Source organism: Coffea arabica, chromosome 1c (genome assembly GCF_036785885.1).
Source record: "Coffea arabica cultivar ET-39 chromosome 1c, Coffea Arabica ET-39 HiFi, whole genome shotgun sequence".
NCBI lineage: Eukaryota > Viridiplantae > Streptophyta > Magnoliopsida > Gentianales > Rubiaceae > Coffea > Coffea arabica.
The window spans coordinates 13,257,549-13,281,067 of NC_092310.1; the positions used below are offsets into that span (position 1 = coordinate 13,257,549).

The 23,519-nt window shown below is 36.1% G+C and overlaps 1 long non-coding RNA gene across 1 annotated transcript; it reads right to left on the reverse strand.

Annotated features, from left to right (window-relative positions):
- Positions 1 to 14,741: 14,741 nt before the first annotated feature.
- Positions 14,742 to 17,594, reverse strand: LOC140011155 (uncharacterized). The gene is made up of 2 exons (XR_011818420.1): positions 17,343 to 17,594; positions 14,742 to 16,810 (listed from the first exon to the last, which is right to left on the reverse strand). It is a non-coding gene; the product is annotated as an uncharacterized lncRNA (long non-coding RNA).
- Between the last annotated feature and the right edge of the window lie 5,925 nt (positions 17,595 to 23,519).

Consider the following 23,519-nt stretch of genomic DNA (forward strand, 5'->3'; position numbering starts at 1 on the left):
AAATTAAAGCAAAAACAGCCCCTAAATGAAGAAAACTACTTCAATGCCTTTAAAGCTCAAAAACTCCAAAATATTTAGATAATTCCAACATTTTCAGACCTACACTAGCAAACGGTTATCTATTTTGACAAGAAAAACATGCACAATATTCAGCTTTTAATTCGTTTTCCATTTTTGCATTTTAACAAACACCTAACATGCATTCACAGAAATCATCTTTTTCCTAATGTTTATTCATGGCTTTACCCCAAAACTTCAACAACATCAATAGCAACAACAACAAACGAAAGCAAGGGACAAATAAATGGCAGCATGAATTTAATCTGATTAATTGAGGAAAGGAAAGCTAGAAAAAGAAAAAAATATAAATAAGTACCTCAATGAAGGAGAGAATGTGTTGGTAGCCGAATAAAAATGGAGAGTCAGGAGCCTCAGGCACCCAAAATTTCTTTTGTTTGGCTTTTTTCTGTCCGTTGAAAGCTCAAGGAAAGCCGAAGTTTTTTTTTTTTTTTGTTCTGTGTCTTGTCTCCTTTTTTTAGGGAGAGAGCCGAGAGCTTGGTATATGCTGGAGCAAAGGTGGAGTTTTTTTTTTTTTTCCTTCCTTTTTGCTTGTCTATCTAGAGTCCTGAAAGAAAAGGCCGAGAGAGAGGTCTTAACGGCAATCTTAGGAGCCCTTCTTTGCAATGTTTTCTTTGGATCCATTGCCTCTTTTTTCTTTCCGTTGCTTTCTTCCTTTCTCTCGTGTGCTTTGGTCAAAGAGGTGATGGCAATCATGAGTCATCATGAAGGCTCATGATGGCTCATGATGACTTCCCTTTTTTTTAATACAAAAACCAATTTTTTTTTTATTTTTTTAAAACAAACCTGCAAATATAAGAAAAATGCACAGTAAATTGTAAGATAATAAATAACTCATTAAATTAAAAAACTTTCAAGAAAACGTTAAAATTTGACAAAATTTTGGTGTCTATAACTTTCCTCTCTTTGTCTAGAGTTTCAAAGAAATTCAAGATAAAAACGTAAACACCAAATTACTTACATGTTTTTACGCCAACATTTGGTTAAAATTATTAGACAGAATGATGCAATAATGTTACAAAAAATGTGACCGAACTCATTTAGAGTTGCTTACGTATCCCGCCATGGGAATTAGGTCAAACGTAGTTCGAATACGAGTGAACCACAATGAAACATGTGCATTGACCATCTGTGATTTTCGCAAAGTCGAAGAAGTATGAGCTCTCGAAACTTCTAACACGAAACACAAGATAACTGAGAAAGCAGAATTATTAACCAAAATAGTTAAGAAAAGTATATTGTCATAATTAGAAAAAGATGCGCAGAGGGACGCGATTACGCTTCAAAAGGAATTTAAATACGATTGTCAAGAAGGGAGACAGAAGGGTGCACGGCGGACGCTGAGACTTACCAGCAGGAAATTAAATTGTCAAGAAGGGAGGTAGAACGGTGCGCGGTGGACGTTGAGACCCACCAACGAAAATTAAATTTGATTTCAAAAAGGGAGATAGAAGGGTGCGCGGTGGACGCTAAGATTCACCAACAGGAAATTAAATTTTGTCGAGAAGGGGGATAGAGCGGTGCGCGGTGGACGTTGAGACTCACCAACAGGAATTTAAATTTGTCAGAAGGGAGATAGAAGGGTGCGCGGTGGACGCTGAGACTCACCAAAAGGAATTTAAATTTGTCAAGAAAGGAGATAAAAGGGTGCGCGGTGGACGCTGAGATTCACCAACAGGAAATTAAATTTTGTCAAGAAGGGAGATAGAGGGGTGCGCGATGGACGCTGAGACTCACCAACAGGAATTTAAATTTGTCAGAAGGGAGATAGAAGGGTGCGCGGTGGACGCTGAGACTCACCAACAGGAATTTAAATTTGTCAAGAAAGGAGATAAAAAGGTGCGCGGTGGACGCTGAGATTCACCAACAGGAAATTAAATTTTGTCAAGAAGGGAGATAGAGGGGTGCGCGATGGACGCTGAGACTCACCAACATGAATTTAAATTTGTCAGAAGAGAGATTGAAGGGTGCGTGGTGGACGGCTCACCAACAGGAATTTAAATTTATCAAGAAGGGAGATAGAATGGTGCGCGGGGAACGTTGAGACTCACCAACAAGAATTTAAATTTGATCATCAAGAAATAACAGATTGGTGGGATATGATCCGAACCCAATTAATAGATTGGTAGGATACGATCTGAGCCCAATTAAAATAATAGATTTGTGGAATATGCCCCGAACCCAATTGATAGATTGGTAGGGTACGTTCCGAACCCAATTTAATGATACATTGGTGGGATAATACCCAAACCCAATTGAAATGAAATATTTTCAAATGAAATTTGATTGTCAAACAGGGGAATAGAGGGGTGAGCAGTGGACGCTGAGATTCACCAACAGAAATTTAAATTTGATTTTCTAGAAAAAGATGCGCGGAGGGACGCGATTACGCTCCCATAGAAAATCAAATTGTCAAGAAGGGAGATAGAAGGGTGCGTGGTGGATGCTGGAACTCACCAACAGGAAATTTAAATTTTCGAGAAGAGAGATAGAAGGGTGCGCCGTGGACGATGAGACTCACCAACAAAAAATTAAATTTGATTTTTGTCAAAGATCTAGGTAGTTCAATGGGACTGTATTCAAACCCAGATGCCTATCAAGAGGATGAAAATATGCTCGAAACTTGGTGGACTTACAATCTCTTCTTGATTTTTCGAACTTTAAAAGAAAGGAAATAGTGATTTTTTCTTTTCTTTCTTCGAAAATACACAGCGAAACTTGGAGCTCAATCCTTCTTTTTTTTGTCCCAGTGTGAATCATACTCAACTGAACCAATATTGTGTCACATAATTTTTCTTACAAAAAGGAAAAAAAAAAAAAGAAACAACTGTCATAGACATAGTGCTACCACCATATGATCCCTTTGCCTTGAGTACCGTGTAAACATGAGTTTCAATATCAACAAATTGCTCCTTTAGATTTGGTCCACAACCTCTTCAGAATCTTTGCAACCTTCTAATATTAGTTATCCAAAGTTTATTATCATAGCACCTTCAATTTCCTAACTCCTTTGGGATAAATTATAGGGGGTTGTCTTTTGAATGAGATCTAATAAATGAGAAATATAAACAATTGAAAAATGTATTATGCATCATGTGATAATACTGATATGAAATAAATAATGGTACCTAATAAATACAATAGTAAAAAAAATAAAAATAAAATTGTTAGATTTATGAACACAGGTCCAAAGGTCAAAAGTTGGACACATAATTAGAAAACAGCCTTTGATGAAGATAAGTGCTCCATCTGACCTCTTCGACGTCATCTATTTTGGAATTCATTGTCGGCAAAAGAACAACAGTATGAAAGAAACCCAAATCAACATAGTCACCAGCTCTCAAACGTCAATATTTTCTTCTTCGTTGATGATCCTCTTGTGTTTCAAAACCCTATCTCAGCGCCCTTTCCGGTTTTCACTAAGGTTACCCCCACCCCTTTTCTCTTTTTTTTTGTTTGTTTTTGTTTTTGTTTTTGTTTTTCTTTTTTTTCCTTCTTTTTTTATTTTTCTATTACTTTTTTTTATTTTTTTCTCTTTTTTTTTCTTTTTCCTTTTTTTTAGAAGATGTCTTTTCAGGTTTTCACCTAGAGACATAGACAAGACAATTTTAACCCCAACTATATTAATCCAGTCATACTCTGATAATGAGTAGCATTAGTGAGACAATCTTCTCTGGCATGTTTCAAAAAAGTTTGTATTTATATCATTTGTTAATTGATTAAGAAAAATTTTTCTCAAAATACTGCAAAAGATAAAAGTAGACAACTTTGAGCTCTTGTAACTAGGATTGGATGAAATAGTGAAGGAAACGTTGAGACTTGAAAGTAAATCTTATGATGGATTTGCAATCATTTGAAATAGCATTCTTTCAAAAACTTGCTCCAATCTAGGGTTGAAAGAGATAGAATTTGCCCCAGTTTAATTCTAATCCTATTTTTCTATTTTTCTTTTCATTTTCTTTTTACTTTTTACTTTTTTTCTTTTTTTCTCTTTTTTCCCTTTTTCTTTTTTTTCAAACAAGCAAAATTACCCCGGTATAGGGGTTAATGATCTTAAGCGGCTGCCAAGTGAGAAAAAAAAAGAAAGTGGTACTGAAAAGTCAAAAAGGGAGAAATTAGAAATAGGATATCGGAATGAAAAAAATGAGAGGAAGTACGTCTTAAATCCGTCTGTTGCAGTATTTTAAAGAAATTTTTTTATAATAAAATGAAAAACTTTTTGCACATGTTTGCATAGATTGGTTGGGGAAAAACTTGACCGTCCATTTCCATAAGGATAAGCGCTTCTCCGAATAGCACTTTCTTAACAATGAATGGTTCTTGTCAATTGGGAGCAAACTTCCCTTTAGCCTCCTCTTGATTGGAAGAATTCGTTTCAAGACCTTATCTCCAACTTCAAACAAACAGGGTTTGACTTTTTTGTTGTAAGCCCGAACCATTCGTTGCTGATAATATTGTCCATGACAGATGGTATTCAATCTCTTTTCATCAATCGGAGACAACTGCTTATGACGTTCTCTGATCCATTCAGTTTCTTCAATCTGAGCTTCCATCAAAATGCGTAAGGAAGGAATTTTAACTTCTGCAGGCGATACTGCTTCCATTCCATACATAAGAGAGTAAGAAGTTGCACCGGTAGGTGTGCTGATCACAGTTCTATATGCCATCAGTGCATAAGGCAGTCTCTCATGCCAATTCCGGTGTGTTTCAGTCATTTTACGAATGATCTTCTTCAAATTCTTATTTACAGTTTCAACGGCTCCGTTCATCTGAGTCCTGTAAATAATCAAATTTCGATGTCTAATTTTGAACTGTTCACACAATCCATCCACCATATCATTATTGAGGTTCTTGGCATTGTCGGTGATCAATGTCTTTGGTACCCCAAAACGACAGATGATATTATTTCTCAAGAAATCCGACACTACTTTCTTAGTCACATGCTTATAGGACGCGGCTTCAACCCACTTGGTGAAATATTCAATCGCTACTAAGATGAATCGATGCCCATTTGAAGCAGGAGGATCAATAATTTCGATCACATCCATTCCCCAGATCGAACATGGCTATGGAGCAGTCATACTATGCAATTCTGTGGGAGGAGCACGTATAACATCACCATGCATTTGACAGTTAACACACTTTCTAATAAAATTTACACAGTCATGCTCCATGGTAAGTCAAAAATATTCTGTTCTCATGATCTTCTTAGCCAATAGATGCCCATTCATGTGTGGCCCACAAATCTCACTATGCACTTCTTTCATCATATAATCGACTTCCTCTTCATTGATGCATCTCAGAAGGCCCAAATCAGATGTTTTCTTGTATAGCACTTCTCCATTTAAGAAGAATCTTGATGACATTCTACGTAAGAAATATTTGCAGCAGAATCAGTATCAGGAGGGTAGAATCCCGTTTTCATGAATTCCTTAATATCATTGTATCAGTAGCGACTATCAGTGACCCTTTCCGTAACCAGACAGTGCGCTAGTCTATTCTGAAGTTGAATCTATATAGATTCAATTACTAGCTCATCTGGATTTCGGATCATCGAAGACAGAATAGGTAAAGCATCAGCAAAGGCATTACGAGTGCGGGGAATATGTCTGAGTTTCAAATTCCTGAATTTGTTGGCCAAGCTGAGCAAACTACAATGATACAGCATAATTTTTGAATCCTGAATTACCCACTGCTTAAGCGTCTAGTGCACAAGTAGATCGGAATCACTGAATGCTATCAGGTCCTTAATCTCCATGTCCAATGCCATTTTCAATCCAAAAATACAAGCTTGATACTCGGCCATGTTGTTAGTACAAGGAAACCGTAATTTGGCAGTAGCAGGATAGTGTTTCCCTTCAGGGGACACTAAAATTGCTCCAATTGCAGCTCCGAAAGAATTTGACGTGCTGTCAAAAAATAACCTCCATCCAGAATACTGCTCACTCATATCCTCAATTGCTCCGACGAACATAATTTCTTCATCAGGAAAGTAGGTACGCAATAACTGGTAATCATCATCTCTTGAATTTTCTGCCAAATGATCTGCTATGGTTTCACCCTTGATTGCCTTTTGTGTTGTGAAGACAATGTCGAACTTGGAAAGAATCATTTGCCACTTAGCCATACATCCCATGAGCATCGACTTTTTCAATAAATATTTTAGAAGATCAGAACGAGAAATCAAGTAAATAGTATAACCGAGCAAATAATGTCTCAACTTTTGAGCTGCCCATGCTAAAGCACAACAACTCCTTTCAAGGAAAGAATAGTTGGCCTCATATGCGGTAAATTTTTACTCAGATAGTAGATGGCTTGTTCCTTTTTCCCATACTCGTCATGCTGTCCCAGAACGCATCCGACAGCCTCATCAAGAACAAACAAATACATAATCAGAGGTCTCCCTGGTTGAGATGGCACTAAGACCGGAGGATTTAACAAGTAATTTTTGATCTTATCAAAACCTTACTGGCAATTTTCATTCCAATCCATCGGCGCATTCTTTTTCAACAATTTGAACAAAGGCTCACAGGTAGAGGTTAACTGTGCGATGAATCGCCCAATGAAATTGATCTTTCCAAGAAAACTCTTCACATCTTTTTGAGTTTTTGGAATTGGCATATTTCAAATTGCTTTTATTTTCGCAGGATCTATCTCTATATCCTGTTTGCTGACAATAAAACCCAATAATTTGCCAGCTGGGGCTCTAAAAGTACATTTCGTAGGATTCAACTTCAAATTATATCTTCTCAATCTTTCAAATAGCTTCTTCAAATCAACCAAATGGTTCTCGACCTTTTTGAATTTAATTATGATATCATCCACATAAACCTCCATCTCTTTGTGAATCATATCATGGAACAAGGTAGTCATGGTCCTTTGATAAGTAACTTCAGCATTCTTCAACCCGAAAAGCATCACTTGATAACAAAAGGTTTCTCTAAGGGGTGATAAAAGAGGTTTTCTCTTGGTCTTCTTCCGCCATTAAAATTTGATGATACCCAACAAAACAATCATCAAAAGATTCAATTTCGTGTCCAGCAATATTGTCCAAAAGAATATGAATATTTGGCAAAGAAAAATCATCTTTAGGACTGGCCTTATTCAGATCTCTGTAATCAACACATACTCGCACCTCCCCAGATTTCTTAGGCACTGACACAGGATTCGATAGGCAAATGGGATAATGAAACACCATGATTATCTTAGCATTGAATTGTTTCACAATTTATTCTTTTATCTTGAGACTCATTTCTGATTTGAATTTACGCGGCTTCTGCTTCACAGGTAAAATATTTGGATCAGTTGGCAACCCGTGAACCACTATATCCATAGAGATCACTGGCATATCATCATATGACCATGCAAACACGTCTTGAAAATAGCATTAAGAATTCGATCATTTCCTCCTTCTGCTTCTTTTTCAAATGAATGCTGATTTTAACTTCTTTAACCTCTGTCTTAGTGTCAATATTGATGATTTCTATTTCTTCTAAGTTCGATTTGGGTTTCTCTTCATACTGTTTTAAATCTTTTGAAATAAACTCAAATTCTTCCTCGACATCGCTTTCGTTTTGAATTTCAGATTGCATGATTTTAAGTTCATGAGAGATATCGAGGTTGCAGCCATCGAATTCCAAAATGGTGACATCCAAAGAGTCAAAGGATTTTATTTGTGGCCATCTGAAAATAAAATAGAACATACGTAATAAATAAATAGAAAATTCATGAAAGATCTTCCATTTCATTAAATTCAAAATGCATTGAAACTTCACAAAAAGACAAATACATAGACATGATTGCCATTTAAAGACATATCTAGCCCAAACCTTTATTTTCGTTTCAACAATTTTCTTGAACAAAACAAACTATATTAACTGAAATGAGAATAAAGCTTCAAAAAAAAATAAAAGCAATTTATTTTAATAAAATATCCAGACTACCGTCCAATCTAGATATGAATCTAGACAAAAGACAATCCCCTTAAATTTATCGAAATTCCCTTCAAGAGGGAAGATAATCAGCAGTCCAATTTTGAATAGCTCCTTTGGTAATTGGCAAAAATTTTGAATTCTCTGATGGCTCCTCCTCACAAGTTGCCCCGACAAATAATTGAGATAGATCCACTTCAATCTCCTCCACAGAAATTTTTCATTTCTAGTACGATCACTTCTGATGGCCGAGGAAAAATGTGATGTAGCAGTGGGACATTTAAGACAATTTGCATACCTTTCTTTTCAGCTTGTTTTCGAGCTTGCATTTCCTTTCTATCCTTTGCAGTTGGATGAAATCCCAGTCCAAATGTATCCTTTTGCGTCGGGATCTCTATTGGTTCCAAAATTCCTTACAATTCCCGCCCAAGATCTTTTCCTATTTCATATCCGCCTCGGATTATCTCCTTAGCCATCATGAGACTGGTCTCTGGCAAATCTGATTTAGTCAACGACTTATCTCTGGATACCCATCCCACAGAGACGATGTCAGCAACATGATGAGATGAAATTGGAGTCCCTTTTCTGTCTTCACCTTTGAATTTTGCATCAACGATCATGGTATAGTCATCCTCAGCAAACACAGTAATAAGCTGATCATTCACAATGAATCTCAACATTTGATGCAGAAAAGATGGCACTGAATTGGAAACATGTATCCAAGGTCTTTCAAGCAAAATATTGTAAATACTGGAGAAGTCCATTACTTGGCAAGTAACTTGAAATTGAGTAGGGCCTATCTCCAATACCAGATCTGTTTCACCCATAGATTCCCTCCTTGAACCATTGAATCATCGAACCACAGTTACAGATGGGCGGAGTTTAATGTCAAGAAATCCAAGCGTGGTGAGAGTATTCCATGAGCAGATATTCAACGCTGATCCATTATCCACTAAAATTCTTGGCAACAGCTTTCCATTGTAGCGGACTGATATATACAAGACTCTGTTATGCCCGATCCCCTCTGCAGTTAGATCGTCATCAGAGAAGGCAATATGATTAGCAGCAAGTACATTCCCCATAATATTAGAAAATTTATCCACCAGAATATCTTTAGGGACTTGAGCTTCATTCAGAATTTTGAGTAATGCTTCTCTGTGTAACTCGGAGGTCAAGAGAAGATTCAAAAAAAAAAATCTGAGCAGACATCATATCCAACTGTTTCACTATTTTGTACTCACTTCTCTTCAGCACCTTTAAGAAATCCACGGCTTCATTTTCAGGCACAAGAGACTTGGGCGTCGGGGATTTAACCTTGGCCTTGGATTGAATGTCTACTTCGGAGTTTCCCACGATTCTCTTAGACGTGGTAGTAGTAGATACCTCTTCCTTTAAGCATTTTTTATCTCCCATTAACAGAATAGACTCCTCGTAGTTTCAGGGTACCTCTTGCAAGTTATTGATAGGCATTTATTCCGAAAATTCGAGAATAACGGGCTCTAATATATCCCATTCAAAAAATGGTAGATCCAGAATAAAAGAGATTTTGTCAACCTCGAAAACTCCCCCTTCTACTATAAATGGCTCATCTTTTTCACTTTTTCAAATACAAGAGATTTCAACTTTTCCTCAATATCATCATTAGTCAAGAACTTCTCAGCAGACAACGATTTTCTCATTCTCGCGTGGTCAGTTTCCATTACACCAAACACCTCAGTTTCATCTACAATGTATTGAGTGGGATCGATAAAATCTTCATCAGCAATGATAACTCCAACAGTGCTTCCATGCTCAGGTAAAGGATTCTTACTGACATTGGGTCCTTGTTCTCCCTTTCTTCTAAGAAGAATGTCTCCAGAATCAATCATGTCCTGGATCTTTTGTTTTAGAGCCTAACAATTGCCAGTGGTATGACCTGGACTTTCAGAATGATAGGCACAGATTGCTTGTGGATCATAACCATCAGGAGGACCTCTGGGATAGAGTTTGGGAGGAACAGTGCTAATTTTTCCAGTTGTACTTAATTGCTTATAAAATTGATCAATGGGTCGGCCCAAATTGGTAAAGGTTCAGAATTGCTTTTGATTTTGAACTCCCCTAGTTTGAAAAGAATTTTGAGAATGGTTATTATTTTGCAGGGTTGGTCTGGGATGAAAATTGGGAGTTGGAGGTAATGGTGAAGTATTCAAGTGACTTGGTCGGGAATGATGGAGTTGGGTAGTAGTGTGGTACACTGGTTGAGGGTTGGTGTAATACAGGTAAGGAACAAAATAGGTGGGATGGTTTCTGGGTCTGAAAGATGGGCCTTGATCCCATATAAAAGCAGTTTCACCTTCTTTCTTCTTGAGTTGGGACTTTTTCCCAATGTTGCTTTGATTTTGTAGAGCATCCAATTGCAACTTTAATGCCGATACGTTAACAATTTTCCCTGTTTTGACAAACTCATCGTATTCCTCCAACTTATTACTAATAGCAGTAAATGAACTTCCAGTCATGCAAAAGATCTCTTCAAAGTAGGGTGGATCATAAGCCTTGATAAACGTACGAACAATCACCTCCTCGGTCATAGGAGGCTCCACTTTGGTAGCTAACTTTCTTCACCGCTTTGCATAGGTTTTGTGATCTTCTGATGGCTTTCTTTTTGTACCCTCCAGTGTTGTTCGTGTCAATGCCAACTCACAATTAAACTCATATTGCTTCAGAAAAGCTGTTGACAAATCCAACCAGGTTTTGACCTCTCCAGACTTCAAATTTGAATACTAATCTAGAGCATCTCCCTCTAAACTTTCCGGAAATAGACGCATAGGCAGATTTTCATCATCCATGGGCTTGCCTAACTTGTTGGCAAACATCTTGAGATGCATCTTAGGATTTTCAGTTCCATCATACTTACTGAATTTGGGAGTTTTGAATCCCAATGGTAGCTGAATATCTGGGAAAAGACACAATTCATTGTAGTCCAACCCACCATGTCTGCTCAATCATTGATTCTTTTTCATAAAACCATCGAATCGATCCAACCTTCTCAACAGATCCTTGTCAATAGGTGCGGGTTGTTCTTCTATCGTCGTTTTCCCTTGAGATGCAGTATCCAACACAAAAGACTCTGCAACGTGGTAGTGGGATTCCTGAGGGTTAGGGGGAACGTTCAGATTGGTTTGTGGATGAGTTTGAGGGATTTGGTTATTGGTTGGGTTAATCAATATATAATTCGAATGCATATAGGAAAAGTCTGAATTTAGTCGGGTAAAGGTATTTTCAAGGGGATTAGCGAAGGGAGGAGGGAAAGTTGTTTGGGCATTGGATATGTGGGGTGGTTGATGGTCTTGTGCAGATGGATGATTATCAACAGGTTCTTGGTCGTTCAGGACACCATCACTACTGCTTGCGATCAACTGATCAATTACACACCTTTGTGCGGCCATTTCAGTACTTAACTCATTGAATTTGTCAAGTACCTCACTTAACTGAGCTCCCAATGCTATGAAGTCCGGTGACGTAACCATAGCAGATCTTTTCGAAGTTTCTGGTACTGAACTCATGTTTACAGGCTGTCTCAAGGCTCTACTTCCAGATCTGGTGATGATGGGGCTTTTTCGGGTAGTTATTGTGAGAAATACCTGATAGTGGAGAAAAGAAACTGATTTAGGAGTGAATTTTCTGTCAAATTGCTGTAAGTCATTCAAAAAAAAAAGAAAAAAAATATGAGTTAGTATATATTTAAGTAATTAGGATGCATGTCCTATGGGGGAGCCTTTTTCTACCAAGAGTAGGCCTAATATGATGCAACACCTTCGAAATGAGGCCTGTTCACCAAACCTGTGTTTTGAAAATAACCTTGCAGAAGATAAAGATCATTTCATTGTTGAATTTCGAAATCTCATACATCATCTACATCATTTCTTGAAATTGATTCATACAAGATCATTAAACTTTTTCAATCTATCTATCACAGCATCTTTTGACTCTCTGGAATAGGGATTCTGCATGCGTTCAGTTTGATCATACAACTTGCTCACTTTCTTTTCAATTCCTGGTGTCTTTCTTGCATTTCTTCACACAATTTCTTATTCTTCTCTGCAGCTTTATTCACTTCCACAGATTGCATTAATTGTGCATTTTCTCTGTCTTTCGCCTCAATGATAGCCATTAATTTCTTAACTTTCTCGGATTGTTCCATCAGTGGTCGCTCGGCATTAGATTCTCTGAGCCACTCCTCATATTGAGGGGTAACTAAGGCCATCTACTTAAGTTGTGGAGCATAAGCGATCTCCTCATCATTGGACAATGTTCCCTAGGCTTCGACAATGGACATTTTCATCGAAATTTTAACTGGACAGATCCCTTTGTCAAAATTGATAATGAAATCGGTCAAATCAGGTATAAGTGGTACCCCTTGAATGCATCCTAATTGTCTGAGAAACCTTTTTGGAGTGTATGCCATAATGCCTTGAGTTCCCAATAGCGGTATAAAATCTAATGACTTGGCACGCAGAGCGGGGTTGTAACTGTCGGTCCAGTCTAGTACCCATCTAATCTTTTGATCTGGCAATATCCTCAGAAAATCTAACCATTCCGATGCATTTCTTGGCAAATTGCTTTTGTTAACCCTCTTATGATGGGTAGCTATCCAATTATACCCAATCAACGGTAAACCCTTAGGAGCAGGTAACTGTCTCCGAAAGTGTTTCATGGCCCATATATGTAAAATTCGATTTGACCCATAAAAGAACTTTGACCCTTTTTGACAATTAGTACATGCAACAAGAATATCAGCCAACACAGTCGGTACTATAGAGGCTTGTCGATCCTTAATCCCAAAAAATAAGTCAGATAGGAGCTTAGTGATTTTGAAACCAATTTTCTTATCTTTTCTAGGAAACAAATAAATCCCTGCCATCACAAGTCCATACACCAGTGGCCTCTTACATTCCCATGTTGCCTTAGATGTAAATGAAAAATCCTTCGAATGCTTATCAAATCCGTCTTTTATTGCAAATCTATCAAACAAAAATTTTACATCTATGCTTTGATCTGATCCTCATACTACAGACTCTTTTAATCCAGTAAAATGACAGAATTCGATCTTGCCAGAAGCAATCAGAAATATCACTGCTGTACCCTTTACTGGCAAATTCAGAAGGCCGGCTACCTCTTCAATTGTCAGAGTCAGCTCCTTGTTTCCTATCCTAAACGTTGAACCATTGGGATCCCACAGTTGAATTAAAGATTCTACCAAATACCCATCTGATTCAATGTTTTTGAAATTCCTAATTGGCTCGATGTGAGAGGCAACCTGATTGATCTCGCTAAATGAAAGAAGCCTCGGCCATCTTCAAACCTCCATTGGAACCGTTAATAGCTGATGATTCATTAAGGTTTGTACATCTGAAGCACGTAACCTCGATTAAATTCCTTACCTATAGGCCTCACTTCTTCAGTTTTACAAAAAATTTAAACATTAATATCCCATAGAGGGTTAGTTACCTAGGGGAAACAAGATTGGTACATTCCTAAAATGGGATTCCCTAAATGGCATTTCTTCTAGGGTTAATGCATGATGACAATTTATTAAACGAATAAATATGCAATACGATAATTGAAACATGATCTAAGGGTACTCCATTTAGATGCCAGGGTAAGGCTAAAATGACATGCATATATGTATACATGCGATGGATTGAAATTTAAACATGCTATTTACAAAAGGCGATCTATCCTTAACAATTATCATGTCAGGACCCTTATTTCTAAGGTTTGTGTATGCAAAAAAAGAAAAAACAAGAAGAGGTTAGTTCAACAAATAACACATAGCACGTTGGGACAATAGATGATACAAGAATGGAACAGCAAAGAAAGAAGGGTGAAATCTCTCCCCTCATGTCTAGTGTTACTAATTTGGTAAGGTTGACTCTATCTTAGATAATTTCTAATATGGATACATGAGGTTTGGCTTATTAATGCATCTAGACTCGATAAACTTTAGGCTCCCAAGCCTTCAGACAAAAGGGCGAAGGGTCATCAATTCCAAAGTCCTTCGTCGGTGGCTCGAGTGATCTCTCAAACATTGCTACGTGCACGTCGTGCTACGGCCACATGTCCAAGTGGATCGATTCTAATCCTAACAGGGTGGAGTGGTGTGACAACCACTAAAAAGAAAATAAGATGTAGGGTTGTAAATAAATAGCGTATGCACGTATGAAGTACTTCTTTGAGGGGAAGAATTAACATTAAATGCACGTGAAGGTTCTAAGGTAATATTCCCCACCCCAAATGCAAAACGTGATACGAATAAGTAAATAAATAAAAGTACATAAATAAACCATTCATCACATACACGAGGAACGATGAACGAATACGAGTGTGAAATGCAAACCATCCTAAAAAAGAAAAATGCAACCTAAAACATCCAAATATGATAAATAAAAGGGTTAAAAAGAGAAAAGACAATTAAACCAAGTGATTGGACTCTCTAGCCTCCCCAGTGGAGTCGCCAAACTGTCGCGCCTCATTTTTTCGCGATGGAAAAATAAGAGGATGTTTAGAAAAATGTGATTTTATTTAAAAACAAGTGAAAAAGGATCTAAAATGGGACTTTAAAGAATACGACAATTTGGGTCCAAAATTTAGTCTAAAAAGGTTTTTAAGAAAAAATAGGAGTCGCCACTTAGTATTAAGTTTTGGTGTACCAAGTCACCCAAAAATATTTTTAAATAAAATAAAATAAAACCCTTTTCGACAACTCCAGATCTTTGAAAATAGAGAAAATGAGTTCGAGAGTCACGGTTGAAGAAAGGGAAGGCAAAGGTTCGATTATCTCAAACCTAAGGCACCCTTTCAACCTAGTCTAAACTAACTGCGTGGTTTAGTCAAAATTTTCTTAATCTAACCCTTAAATTTATCATATTTGGATGTTTCCTACATGGATACAAATAAAAATATCAAGAGGGACAAAATGTTCATTCAAGGGTTTAATTAATACCAAACGCATTAATTGCGAAGGTCAAAATAATTCCTTGAAGGGGTCACGAATATGCGAATGACGAAATTTAATGAAAAAGAAAAGAAAATTAAATTATATATATAGATATAAGTGATCAAAGAATAGGGAATGCAACATAATGGGTACGGGAGGCGAAAACTCGTAACATAATTTTCTTATACAAATATTAATGGGGTATTTAAACTAAAGAGTTATAATCACCCATATCCATGTTCAAAGAATAATTCTCCTAATATGAACAAGTAAATGAACTAACTTATTCCACAATTTCTTAAATGAAATGCAATTCTAAATGATATGATTAATACATGTAGAGGGTAGGGGATATAAAATAATATAATAGAAAATATCATGCAAATGAGAAAAGATTCTAGAATAAAAATATGCGTGAAAATGTAATGAATATCACACAAATGAATCCAATACATGAACAATATAAGGGTCTAGCGTTGGACTACCCCACTTCTAAAGAACCTTACTAGCGTTGGACTAGCAAGCATAAGGAGGGAGAAGCCACAACTAGCGTTGGACTAGTGTGGTAACGCCATGCATTAATAATGCATAGTAAAATAAATAATACATAAATTAAAATAAATAAAATATAAGAGCACGTAGCACATGACACATGAGCATAATATCTAGATGCAAATATCCTAAAGGAGCGAATAAACACGTAATCACACAAGCATGCAAGCACACAAACAAATAAAAACAAATAGAGACCTAACTATTACATTCGAGGGTCCTAACTACAATCTAAAAGGGCAAAGAATAAAATAATAATCTAACTATTACAATTTGGAAATTAAATGCCTCTCAAATAATCAAAAATTAAAGTAAAGTAAATATACAAAATTAAAAAAACAAATAAAATGAATAACTAAATGAATAAAATAAAATAAAATAAAAACATTCAAAAACGTGCAATTACACACATAAAATCACATAGGAGCACATAGGAGAATTTAAAATGACACAAGAAGATACCTCCCTTGACGTAGTAGCTAATGGAGAATGGGATTTGCCCTATTTAACTCCAAAATTAACACAATCATCAAAGCACCAATTTAATTAACAAAATCATAAAAAATGAAAATAAATATGAAATCAATCAATTGAATCATTCAAATGGAATATAATTAATAATCTAAGAAGAAAAGCAACTTCTATTTAAGAAATCAAATCTGTCAGGGACCTAATTGCAAAGATTAATGAAGTTTTAGGGTTAAATTATAATTACTACAAAAATTTGAGGTCCAAATTAAAGAAAAATAAAGTTTAGGGACCTATTTGCAATTAATTAAGGACCTAATTGAAGAAACTTAAAGTAATTAGGGTCACAATACAATAAAGTAAAAGTATAGGGGCAAAAGAGTAAATTCATTTCTGGTCTTCCTAACCCAACAGGCGCTTGGGCCAGATACTACGTAAACCCAGGCAAAAGTCCAAGCCAAAACACACAGGTCAGGCCGTCTTTTATCACTCAAATCCAACTAAAATAAAACATGGGTCTGACCTTCTAACCCAATCGAAAATAAGAAACAAACCCACAAAACAAATAAAAATTAGCCCAACCCATCCATTTCCTTTCTTTTCTTTCCTTCTTTACTTTTCTTCCTTCTTCCTCCACTTCCCAGCCGTTTCTTTCTCTTCTTCTTCGGCCAGCTGAAGCGGCTATGGCAGCTCGCTATCGGCCACCGGCGAATTTTCTGGTCGCCAAAAATTGCCAAAATACACCCCCTCACTCCATTTTTTGCGTAAATTCCATTTCCGGAGTTAATTTTTACAAAAGAATGACCTGAAGGGGGCCAAAATGCCAAAAAACAGCCGCAATTTTTATTTTTCAAATCACCCTATCTTTCACCAAAAATCATAAAAATTCTACTACAACACTCTTACAACTTCTATAATACAATTATGATTTTAATTTGACAAGAAAACAACATAAAATGGCTAAATTAAAGCAAAAACAGCCCCTAAATGAAGAAACTACTTCAATGCCTTTAAAGTTCAAAAACTCCAAAATATTTAGATAATTCCAACATTTTCAGACCTACACTAGCAAACGGTTATCTATTTTGACAAGAAAAACATGCACAATATTCAGCTTTTAATTCGTTTTCCATTTTTGCATTTTTACAAACATCTAACATGTATTCACAGCAATCATCTTTTTCTTAATGTTTATTCATGGCTTTACCCCAAAACTTCAACAACATCAGTAGCAACAACAACAAACGAAAGCAAGGGACAAATAAACGGCAGCATGAATTTAATCTGATTAATTGAGAAAAGGAAAGCTGGAAAAAGAAAAAAAAATAAATAAGTACCTCAATGAAGGAGAGAATGTGTTGGTAGCTGAAGAAAAATGGAGAGTCAGGAGCCTCGAGCACCCAAAATTTCTTTTGTCTGGCTTTTTTCTGTCCGTTGAAAACTCAAGGAAAGCTGAAGGGGAGAGCTTTTTTATTTATTTATTTTTTGTTCTGTGTCTTGTCTCCTCTTTTTAGGGAGAGAGCCGAGAGCTTGGTATATGCTGGAGCAAGGGTGGAGTCTTTTTTTTTTTGGCTTCCTTTTTGCTTGTCTGTCTAGAGTCCTGAAAGAAAAGGCCGAGAGAGAGGTCTTAAACGCAACCTTAGGAGCCCTTCTTTGCAATTTTTTCTCTTGGATCCGTTGCCTCTTTTTTCTTTCCGTTGCTTCCTTCCTTTCTCTCGTGTGCTTTGGTCAAAGAGGTGATGGCTATCATGAGTCATCATGAAGGCTCATGATGGCTCATGATGACTTCCCTTTTTTTTAATACAAAAACTAATTTTTTTCTTTTTTTTATTTTTTAAAACAAACCTGCAAATATAAGAAAAATGCATAGTAAATTGCAAGAAAATAAATAACTCATTAAATAGAAAAAATTTCAAGAAAACATTAAAATTTGACAAAATTTTGGTGTCTACAACTACAAAGAAGAAATATTTGGTGTATTTTTATAGAATATCTACTATTGATATGATAATTTTTGAAGCAAATCAACCCTCAATTTATCTCTTTATAGACTAGGGGATGTCACATATTGGTTTTAACCATTCATGTGATCACATTTCACAATCAAAATAGTTACTTCTATTGTGGGAATACTTGAATCATTGTAGCACTTTTATACTTGAATGAACAGTCACCTTGTAACTTTTCATCCCTTTTAAAAAGTCTCCAACAATACCCTGCGGTTTTCAAAAAATTGAGATGTACTGAAAGGTCATAGATAACTCTGAGAATCATATGCATCAGTAATGATATTTTTCGATTCAACCATTACCTTATTGAAGGTTCTGTGTAATAAGTCAATACAAGATGGAAGATGAGATTTGAATCACTTGTATATTAGAGAAATCACTTAAACATAGCACACATTGATTTTATATGTGACGCCTCCATTTCTCCCTAAAACGAACCAAAGAGTATCGGCGGAATGCCTGCATAACTCTCGCCAGGATTCGATACAAATCCAATTCAAACTTAAGGATAAATAACCAAATATAAAGTCAAAGTGAAGAAAAGTCGTTTCCTTAATGGAACATTCAATTCTTACATCATAAGTTATCAAAAGTACATCAACTTTCCACAAAATACAATCATTAGAAGGCGACTACTCAATTACATTCCAAGATTGTAAACAAGTCGACTTTCCCCAAAACTCTTTCTATTCCGAACTCCTGTTAAGGAAAACAAACTAATGGGGTGAGCGAACGCTCAGTGAGGCCAAGAAACACATATGCAAACACATAGTCCAAATAACAATAACATTTATACAGTAAGTAAAACTGTAAAGTTCGAGTAATTAACATTTCAAGTAAGAAAAGTAAGCAGAAACAATTCAAGAATACTGTAGTTCTCAGGAGCTCAATTCCACGTAGCAGGGTCAAGGTTTTGATCAAAATCCATGTTGACACTCCGTCAACCAAGTACGTATCAAATCCGCAGAGACTCCACTTTCCCCAGATCCCGTTCACCGTTGCACCCCCTTACCAAGCCCGCTTGTCAAGGTTTTGATATTACTCGAGTATATCGTGGCAATACTACGCGAGTATGCCAAACAAGATCTCTCAAATAGATCAAGTTTCGTGTTTGCTCATGGTTTATTAAGCTTCTCGACCAAGCCCATGCTGACTCAATTCGTAAAGTTAGCCGATGAGTTTGGGCGTCCCTCACGAGTAGGAGTGGTCGACGAGACATTGTTCCAATCGACACCGAGTCACACATAAGTATAGTTTCAAGTATGAGCAAGTCAAGTAGCTAGTCAAGTAAATCAAGTTACGAGTCAAATAAGGAGAGTGAGTGCGATAAAGTATACACTCATCTCGACAAGTCAAATTCATATATTCAACTAGAAGCATGTCAAGTACTAGGCAACAAGTCATGCACTTGACACTCACCAAAATCAAGAGTGTAAAGCAAGAGCAAGGCAAGATCAAATGAGCTCCTCGAGATCCACTTGATCACCTGAGACATGCACAATTACAAATTACCTAGGTATTTAGCCAAGATCTAGTAATATTCCCGCTACCCTCACACAAGAGATAACACATTCAAATCGAATGCAAATAGTACTTACTACTTAATCCACGAGGGTAGCATTTGAAAATATCTAAGAATGCATTAATTCAAGTCAGGTCAAGTTAAAGAAGCTTTTCTAGCTAAAACATTGGAATAATGCTCAAAGAGAACTCAAAAGTCATTTTTTGATTCAAGTCGTGGTAAGTAAATCTCAATTCCAAAAGAAAGTACATTATTCACTTTCGGCATGAAAATCGAAAAAAAGAGTAAATGGTTCTCGTTTCCCAAAATTTGAAATCTCATGTCCAAACTTTGGAAGGTAAAGAGTATTCACATTTTTCCAAACTAATGGAGTCAAACATATCCAAAACTCCACTCATTTCATAGAAAAAATATCAAAGCTAAGGTTCCAAGCTTCAAGTATAAAATAAGGTGTCATTAACCAAGAAAGTGGAACAACCAAGAAAACGCATTAAGAGAGGTTTAACCTTCGAAAACCAAGATTTGAAGTGAAAGTTTAAAGTTCTAATGGAACCGTGTATTCCACCATGAAATTACACCTAAAACCGTCCAACAATTGCAAAAGAGGATGGATAGTTCTTAAAAGTTCATTTCCTAAGAAATCAAGAATTTCAACCTTGCGCGACAAACTTGGTAAAATAAGATCTTGAGGTTTGTATGTTCAAAAATAGAAAAATTTATACCATTGGAAACTAAATTAAAAGTAATCCCAGAAGACACTTTTCCAAGATTCCTAGTGGAAAGCATTCATATTTCAGCTCAAACTTGCTGATTCAAGAAAGCAAGACAGAACCGGCCTTGGTTTTCAGCAATGTTTGAAAATTCGGCAAAATTCACAGGAAGTGAATCAGTCTCAAAAATTTATCACACAATAAGAGTCCCAAATAAAGTTTCAAGCACAACAAATCGAACTAAATTTGGAGTTTTGAGCAACAAGATATAACAACTTAAAGTCGGTTGATTTTCACGACCTGATCAGTGAATTTTCAGATTTGAAGGGCAATTTTTGGGGCACTATTTGAGTATTGAAATGGCATTGAAATCACACCAAATTTGGTACACTTAAACTTCCATATATGGAAGACTTCCTTATCAAAATTCAGGAATAAAATCATACGGCAAGGCAGTTATCGAAACTACCAAAGTTCACAAAATGTTTCAAAGCTAAACTGCCAACCATAGATCTCTTCCTTTCTCAAAAGTTTTGCCCAACGAAATCAGCCCCAATTCGCTCAATTTTGAAATCAAAGTTCCAAAAACATTTAATAAGCAATTTATGGTTAAATGACACTGAAATTTTTTAAATTTAACATCCCAAAATAGATTTGACCATTCAGTCAACAAGAAAGGGAAAAGTTTCCAGTTTCCAGCTTGGTCGCATTTTGAAATCAAGCCGTATCTAACTCTATACCACTCCAAATTGAGAATGGCTGATGGTGTTGGAAACTAGGTTCAAAATGATACAATTTGTCAGAAGACATCATTTTGAAAATGTTTTCACAAGTGGGACAAAATTGAGCCACAAGATGCAGCTTCCCAGTTTCATTCAAACTGCCAGTCAAAACAGAACAGCCAACTTTGCCGACTTGCCACGGATCACTCAAAATGAACTAGTAGGAGATTTTTATACCGTTGGAAAGATATGAATGTCTATTTTTGAATGTCACTAATGGCACTCAATTTCAACATTTTTACAAAAAGTTATGTTTGGACAAAGAAGCACTGTCTGATGCACTGTTATGCGTTTTCCAGATTCGAACCTCTACCAAAACGCAAGTTTTGCACAACTATTCGACACGATTTTTGAAAGGCACTTTGCACACATAATATGCAACATATATCCATAAATTTCACAGCCATCCAAGCATCAAAATTTTGAAATAAAGATAGGACAACATGGACAGAATTTTCGGCCAGCTTCCTTTCCAATTTTTCCTTCGATTTCTCTCCACTTTCTAACCGTAATCAAGCTATATTTCACATAAATAACCACAACCAAACAACCAAACCTCAAGTCACCTACCTAGAGGTCTCATCAAGTCCGCTAGCCTATGATTTAAAGCGAAATATTTGGTTCCTCAAGTCCGCTAGTCTATTTTCTTGCTTAGGGTTGTAAATCCATGAAACTAACCACTAATCTTTGAATAAATGGAAAGATTAAAGGAGATGAAGGTTACTTCCTAAACCCTAGATGAAACCAGATTTTTCCACCAACAATTCTTCAAGAAAAACCACACGATTGCTCCTTGCTCCAAGATTAAGTGTTAATCCAAGTAGTTTGCGATTTGGTGGAAGTTTTGTGGGTGAAATGAAGCTAGAACAATGGAGTTTTCTTCCTCCTTCCTCCTTGGTGTGTTCAGCCGAATGGAGAGGTAAGAGAGAGAGTGTGTGATAGTTTTTTGGCTTGTCTTGGAAGCTTGGAGGAAAAGTAAGGATTAAGTTTAGCAAAAAGTCAATTTTGAATAGTTGTCGCGCGCGGGTTTCGTACCATCGTTTTCTCTCAGGTTTGATACATTTATGCACTAATTCTCCAAGGTACTTCCTTTTAATACTATAATTATTCACTCTTATGAGTCTAGAATTAATTTCTCAAATCTCCACTCATACGTTTCAACGCGAAATACGCGAACTTTCGACTTGCACGCGATAAAGCGAAATTTAAGGGCAATTCACGCAACTAAAATATAATTAACTAACTCACATCTAATCCCTCAATTAACTTTTCTTAGTCTACTATTGATCATCATTTATTTTCCAAGATTATTGCACTCTCGGATCGAATATCACCTCAAAAAACGTGCATTCGCTATTCCTTACTAAATGAGCCTCTGAAAAATTAAATTTGCTAACGGAACATTTTAAAAATATAAGTGAGACATTGTTCCATGCAAATGGATTTAAAATGGTTGAAATAAATTATTCTGAGAAAACGGTTGAATAAATAATTAAATAAGCCCGTAAAATTGAATTAAAAGTAAGAAAAATTCTGGTCCTCACATTATACACAAACACTAGTTCTTTAAAATTATACAGTTTTAGGCCTTATATCTATCTCCTTTCATAAATGTTTCAAAGTTAAGCTCTTAAACTTTGTGATTTGCTGAAGACTAACATTGATATAGGCGAACTCTTAGTGCCCTACCATTTAGTACTTTCAAGATTTATTAAGAGTTCAACAACTCAACATTCCGTTATTTCAGTGAGTACATTAAGTACTATTTTCATCTTGCGATGTTCAAATTTAACATAATGCACCAATCACTGGAATTATGTATTTCACTCATTGAATTTAAGGCTACATGTTGTATTTAGTATTGAATTGCGATTCCACCATTAGTGATAAAAACTTGGGGTTGAAATTCCATCCCTCTTGGTATTCACAAGATCATGTGGGTAACTCATTGCCATGCATTAGTTCATTTTTTACTAAGTTCCAAAATAAAGAAGTCAATAATTCTTTGATATAACATGTCTAGTTTTTCATTATAAACTTGACTATATACTGCTGAAAGTATATTGTCCTTATTACAGAGCATTGGTCTAAACATAAACTTTAGTAGAATACTATATTTCATTTCTTAGATCTCCAAAAGATTATTTGCCTCACCAAGTATGAAAATCAAGTCAATACTAAGCAAAAGATTTCCTTCCATATTCAAGATGACACAACTTTAGTTCATTAGTAGTTGACTACATTTATTTAAAGATGCATCCCTTTAATCAAAAGTCACAACTAACATTAGGTGTCTCTTCATAACAACATATGCCCTTTCAAACAAAGACACAAGTCTTCCAATTTTCACCCAACATATCTCATATTATGCAAAATTATATTGTAATCCATATTTGCATTCAGTCATTCTCTAAAAATCTTCCTTGTGAAGACTTCACAAAGAGCATCCTAGACCAAGCATATTAAAGAAAAAGCTTCTTCTATGCAAGCT